We start from the raw sequence: 6,818 nt of genomic DNA, 5'->3' as shown, positions 1-6,818 counted from the left end.
ACGTGGATTTTCTGTTTGCTTCTTCAAAAGTGCACACGCATATGGGTGGAGAAATTGTACAAAATGCCAAAGATTATATTTTTCCAAGTGTTGTAGTAGTTCTATGGTTACGGTCACAGAGAGCAGAGGAAATGCAAACATTCAGCAAAGTGGTCACAGGAGCTGGAACTGAGTCTCTGTGCATAAGAGTGGGGTGTATTTAACACAGGCAGCTATAGGCTCAGGGATCTCTTTCAAAATATAACCCAAGCAACAATGTTGAAGGCTAATCTGTTGGGAGAGTAATTTCTAGGGATGGCTGCTTAAAAACTACATATTGTTCTGTTTGCTTATTTCCATTTCCTAAACCCTGGTAAGAATGTGCAACATCTTCAGATGCACAGAACCCTTTAGTCACTATGTAGACCATTGCTATTTGCTAACAATGCAATACGTGTTTAATATAAATTCAGCTGTTAGCTATGCATGCATATTGCAATTTGAAGGATTCACCCCCTGTTATATATGGCTCTGTTAGTAATTTATTTGTTGTAAATCCTGACAAGTTAAAATTCTCTCAGCTACTCAGTTAAGTTTTTATCAAAAATACTGACACTTAACCCAGAAGGTGGCAAGCTGACCCCAGCCCAGGCCCTGAAAACATAAATAAAGTTCAACTTTTGAGATGTGTGGTGTTTAAAAGGAGCCCTGGATTAGCCAGACAACACTAACTTCATTCCTTCACACTCCACAATCAGGAGGATCCAAATCTGTGGTTGTTCTTACAAACAGTATGACAGAAGAGAAAAACTGCTTGAAACCTTTCAAATTTATGCCCAAGAAGCCAAAGCTGATTACACCAGATATACATTTGGCCCATAAACTGCTGAAAAGTGAGTAAGTTATTTTCTTAGCTTGCAAGACAGAGGATCCATCCTTGGACAGAGCCATGGTCAGCACTAAAGCCATACCTCTCCTGCATCTCCTCTGGTATCTTTTTCCATCTGCTGCCTGCCACAGTCATCTTTGGATCATGCAGCCTGTCTCTGACCATCTTCTGAGTAAAAAATTATCATCAACCTCCCATGTAGCATTGGTGGTGGGATGCAGACAGGCAGGTCCACTGGAGCTGCCAACCTACCCGCAGCTCGCACTGATTTATTTTCTATCCATACCTTGACAGTATACCTGTGCCTGACCAGAGAGGACTCTGCTTCCCCTGTGCCTCTGTCAGGGCTGTAAAGCAAACAATAAAAATACTGTGTGTCAAGACATCAGATTTAGGGTGTTCTGCCTGTAAATTTTTTAGCCTCTAGTAATGAGTTTTTGCAAACAGGCGATAAAATGTGTTTGCACCCTCCATTTTAGGTAAAAACGATGTACAATAAGCACACTCTAGGAGAAAAAAGATATTGTTCCACAGCTTGATATATTCATCGTTTTACACCTACACACTGCATTAAATGAGTTGCCATCAATCAGCTAGGAAATGCTTTAGGTGTGAAGAGTGCCATGCTTTAGAGAACCAAAGGATGTGCTGCAGAGCCTTTCATCATGAGGATGGGGACACTGCTATGGGAAATGGTCGTTTCTAAAGATAAAGCCCCATGGATCAAAATTCAACCCAAGAAAAAACAGTAAAATTATACTGATGCTATGAAATGGCCCTGGACCAGCTCCCAGAAACACCATTAACAAAGGAATTGCACAAAACCTCCACTGCTTGCTGGTTCCTCACCTTCTTCTCCCTCTACCCCCACATGGGCAGGAGCCCAGCTGACACAAGCAGTGATTCTGTCCAGGTTGAAAGACAAATTTGCATCATGTGGAGACTCATAAGTAAAGGGAGAACTCTACCTCAAGGCCTATTTTTTTCGATAAATGAGCCAGCCTTGAAATTTGTAGTTGTTAAAGTTTGATGGCTAGGGCTCGTATTTGCATGAAAATTGTACCAGCTTTGTGCACCTGATCTCCAGGCAATTTTACTTGAAATTTGGATGTTAATACAAGCTAGGAATACATCTATGAGGAGAATCAAATCCTGTTCAACCTGACCTTGGATGTTTCCAGGAGTAGGGCATCCACCATTTCTCTGGGCAATCTGTGCCACTGTTTTACCACCCTCATTGAAATAAACTCTTCCTTATATCTAGTCTGAATCTACTTTCCTTTAGATTAAAACCATTACCCCTTGTTCTACTGCTGCTGGCCCAAGTGAAAAAGTTCATCCCCGTCTTTCTTATCAGAAAGCACCCCCTCAGGTACTGGAGGGCTGCTATAAGTTCTCCCCAGGTCCTTCTCTTGTCCAGACTGAGCACTCCCAACTCTGTCAGCCTGTCCTCATAGGAGATGTGCTCCAGCCCTCTGATCATTCCTGTGGCCCTCTTCTGGATTCCTTCCAACAGGTCCAAGTCTTTCCTGTCCTGAGGAGTCCAGCACTCCTGACACCCTGGTTAAACTATGCTGAGCAGGTATTGCTAGGAGAAAACCAAAAACTGAATATGACATGGCCTTCTCTAGGTATAGCTCTGATGTAAATCTGAATCAAGGAAAGTTGTGGAGCCTGATAGTCTGAATCCAGAAACACAAAGCAAAGTAGTCAGCTTTGAATGGACAGAGGGCAAGCAGAGAAGACTGCTAGCATGGATTTCCTGCCACTGTTGTACATCGACTCCTACTTAAGACACATGATTTTTAAGTAAGAGATCCCAGGAATACATGAGAATCATGCAACCACAGCCCCAGGTTCCCGGCACCATTTCTGCCTCTGACCACTGCAGTGTGGTGAACCTCCTCCCTGCCTGCCCCATGGGCTCATGGATGCTTCCAGATGCACCCAGTGGGGCTGGGGATGAAGAGGGCCATGGGAAGGGGCCGGCATCTTCTGGGAGGAACAGATGGTCTCAGCCTTCCCGTGTCAGCTGCAGTTGCACCTGTTCAGAAATTGCTGCAAAGTGCCAATTTTCATTATGCGAAGCACTGAAAACTTGTCTGTTGGAAATCACATTTCATCATAACCTACACAAACTTGATCTTGAATGGCAACCAGGTGATTAAATGAAACTCTATTAGCCTGGGTATATTTTTAAATCACATTTTAACTACCTCCTCATTTTTACACCTGAGCAATTTTCATGCAGACCATCTCCCTGCTGCAAACACAAGGGAAGCTGAGCCCAGCAGACTAACACAGGAGAAAGTTACAAGATTTAAAGAGGATTTGTGCCTGTCCCTCTCTCTCTGCAGAAATCCTGCCGGGGGACCAGAGCCCAGCTTTATTTGAGGGTAGGGTCAGATGACTGCGCTGTCAGAAATTGCCATGCTTTCTGCTGAAATACAGTATCAGTGCACACTGGTCACCTTGGAAAAAAATTACTTGAAAGAGGTTATTCTCACAGGAACAAAACTCACCTTGCTGTCTGCTCTCTCTGCTCATTTCCAGGCAGTGATCTGCAACCAACTCCAGGAACAGGAGGGGCTGGTGAAGGAAGGGAATTGAATGCTTAAACACTTGGCTGCATACTATGAAATGTTTTACATGTAAAATAGGTTAAAGAATATCATGAGGAGGAGAGAATATGGAACAGCAGGTTCATGATTACTGGTATTGGTCTAACATGCATTCCTGATAAATTCAAAACACACAGGAAACAGCATCTTAAGGAAAAAGAAAAGCTCAGATCAGATTTTTGGGTATTCTAAGGCATTCTAAGCCTTGTAAAGAATTATGATTAGCCTGAACGACAGCATTCAAAGCACCAGGAGAGCTCAGTGAAGCAAATCACACTGAACTAAAATTAGCAGCAGCATCTAAAATTCAGCTGTCTACTTGGCATACACACACAATGCTTCCCTGGCCCCAGACCCATCACATCACTCAGCCTTCCCAGTGCCATCAGCTCCTTGCTTTCAAAAGCACTGCTGAGTGAATTGTTGCTGTTCACATGCAGCCTGCACCTGTCTGGAGGCAGCAAGCCCAATTGTTAGACACAGGTTTGGGTTTTTTCCTTAATGTTTCCTCCAAGGTTTATTTGCTGATTGTTTTCCAGGCAGTTGGAATTCAAGATGTAAAAGTGGGGACTGTTTGTCAGTGAAAGGATGGGAAAAAATGGATATAATAGGATGAGATCATATGTCTAGAAATAAGCTGGAATCCCACATGACTCAAAATGGACATGAACCATGTCCTGAAAAGAGCAAGGAGGGGTTTACTGTGGTTCACAGACTATGGGGCAGTAAGACAAGAGTTAAGGTCTGCTTCTAGGGGGTCTTGGCAGACAGAATCAGTGTGGAAATAAAGGTTTGTTGCTCTGCCCTAGATCCTGTGTTGCATGCATCTCTGCACAGCATACACCTGGATTCACCCTAAACATCTTTTCAGCTCTAGGGTCACTATTTCCATTTGATGCCTGCAGTCCCATATGCACACAGGTTAAGATCTGAGCCATGCTTAAGCACTCACTGCTCTTGCCCAGGACCACATTCTTGCTCCTAGGGTCTGGAGGAACTGGTGTGATTGTGCTACAGACTTATTTGCCTGTAGTAATCCCAAAGCCAACTTTTGGAAGTTGGAAACTTTGAGCCCAAGCCATGGTTTAGCTAAGAGTCAGCAATGTAGATGGAAAGTATTCAGGTGAAGGAATCCAGTGCTTGTCACCTCACAGAGTGCTTAGTTTTGAGGACTAACTCCTCCTAGGGATCATGAAAAGTATGACACAGGGCATTAGGACAGAGCGGCAATCTAGCTTCCTGTGCAGCATTAATTTCCATCTATACAAAACCCCTCAGAAATGGATGGACTCAATGATCTTGGAGGTCTTTCCTACCTGAATGACTTTGCAAGTCTATGATTCTATGAAGTACTGGGAAATGCTTGATGTGTTTGGGGCTTTTTTTCTGAAGAAACAGTAGGGTGAGAAATATCTCCCATGGTTCATGTCACAAAATCTTCATATGCACAACTAAAGGCCAAGAGAGTTTCAGGTGCAATAAAAACCCCATGTCCCATGATTATACCAATGCAAATAATGAACATGTAGAAGCGTCCCTATTTACCTTTTGCAAGGACTTTTCACATGTTTCCATGAGTGTTTCACATAAGATAAAACACTGGACTGGAGAGGACATTGGACTTCCCTAATACAGTAATTTCCATGCTACTATTTTTTCTGACAGCCTTGATCTTCTGATGTCTCACGGTGGAGTTTCTTCTCACCCATATCCCCTTTCTGTACAGATATGTGCTACCTGTGTCCTTGCGATAAGGCATTTTCACAGGCTTTCCTGGATACAGCCTTTAAAAGAAAAACTACAATCAAAAGGATGCATTTGGGTGCTAATGGAGCCTGCTGTGGACCACCCGGCGGAAAAAAAAGCACAATTTACAGACAAGGAGTAGTGGAAGCTGTGAGATGAAAGAGAGTGAGGAAAGGAGGAGGTCCAGGTGCTGGTCTGGTTTGGAAAAACAGTCACCCATGTGCTTTGTTTACTTCATCTCTCTGTGTCCCCAGGCTCCATTTTAGGTTCTGCAAAAGCCTTTTCCTGATACCATCTACCACTGAACAAAAAGGAATTTGTCCAGCTCCCAGGCTCCTCCAGAACAGCTTCCCAGCCCTCCTGCATCAGGCCCACCAGCCTATTTTATGCATTCTCCCATCTCCTTGAGGTAGTTCACAGATGCTGTTCACAGTTCACCAGCACTGATCCTTCCTACTCACCTTACCCCAGCTGGAGACAGGCAGTGGCACCTGAGGCCCTTTTTGGTCAGCAGGTTTCCATTACTACCCTGATGCTCAGTCATGCCAAGCCAGCATTGACTTCCAAGAAAACTTCCTGCCCTGATAGCTATCTTACCTTGCCATTCCATGGAACAGGAAACATGGACACATATCATTGGGACCACCAAATTAGAAATCTATGGTGTGCAAGTAGCAGGTAGGATCCCCAAATGCTGATAAGCCAGCCAAAGTAAAGCGGGGGAGGACAGCACTTGCTCGGAGCACATAAACACTGGTTCAGAAACAGGCATAAAAGCAGTTTGAGGCATGATCATTCAGGCTGTTACTCCTGTGTTTTGCCTGCCTAACATTTTGCATGATAAACAAATGCTGAAGGTTTCCTGAAATGCTTGGAGATGACTACTATTTGCAGCAGATCTCAAGTGCAGCAGGTAAGAGCCCTCAGGCTAAAGTCGTGCCTTTTCCTAAACCTGCGAACTGCTATCCCAATTTTGTCTGTAGATAAAGCATGAAAAATGAATAACTTTTGCTCCCCCTCATGCCTTTCCTTACTTCTCTTCCCCTTGCTCACTTGAGTTTGCCACAGAAACCTTCTAGCACTGAGCCAAAATGCCCCACAGCAAACCAGTGCCCTCTTTTAGAGATGCTGGGGTCCCACACTGCTTGAACACCGGTGCCACATACTGCACTGCAGATGCTGGGGACTGAGGGAAGAGGAAAGGAAGGAGGAGGAAAACAAAAGCAAAGGACAGAAGCTGAGAAACAAGGACTTTGTCATGGCAGCTATTCTTGGGGCTGGCTTGAGGGATGTTGTTTGCCATTGGGAAACTGCACACAAAAAAACTTCCCCTGCAGGAATGTCAAGAAGGTTATGAACACTTGGGACTTGACAAACATCAACTTTTCCACAACACTTTTTCTTCCACATACACACATGAAATGAAATGCTGTATTTTTCCATAGAAGCCCTGCCTGATCTTTAGCCCAAGATGGAGACAAATTGGAGCAAAACTTAGATGTGAACAGCCACTTACAGCATTTCCTAACTTCTGATCAATGGACTCCATAACTGCAGAAGCCCTCTTTTCCGGTTTGTATGTG

This window comes from Anomalospiza imberbis, chromosome 1 (assembly GCF_031753505.1).
Source record: "Anomalospiza imberbis isolate Cuckoo-Finch-1a 21T00152 chromosome 1, ASM3175350v1, whole genome shotgun sequence".
NCBI lineage: Eukaryota > Metazoa > Chordata > Aves > Passeriformes > Viduidae > Anomalospiza > Anomalospiza imberbis.
Note: the sequence above shows the minus strand (reverse complement) of the source record.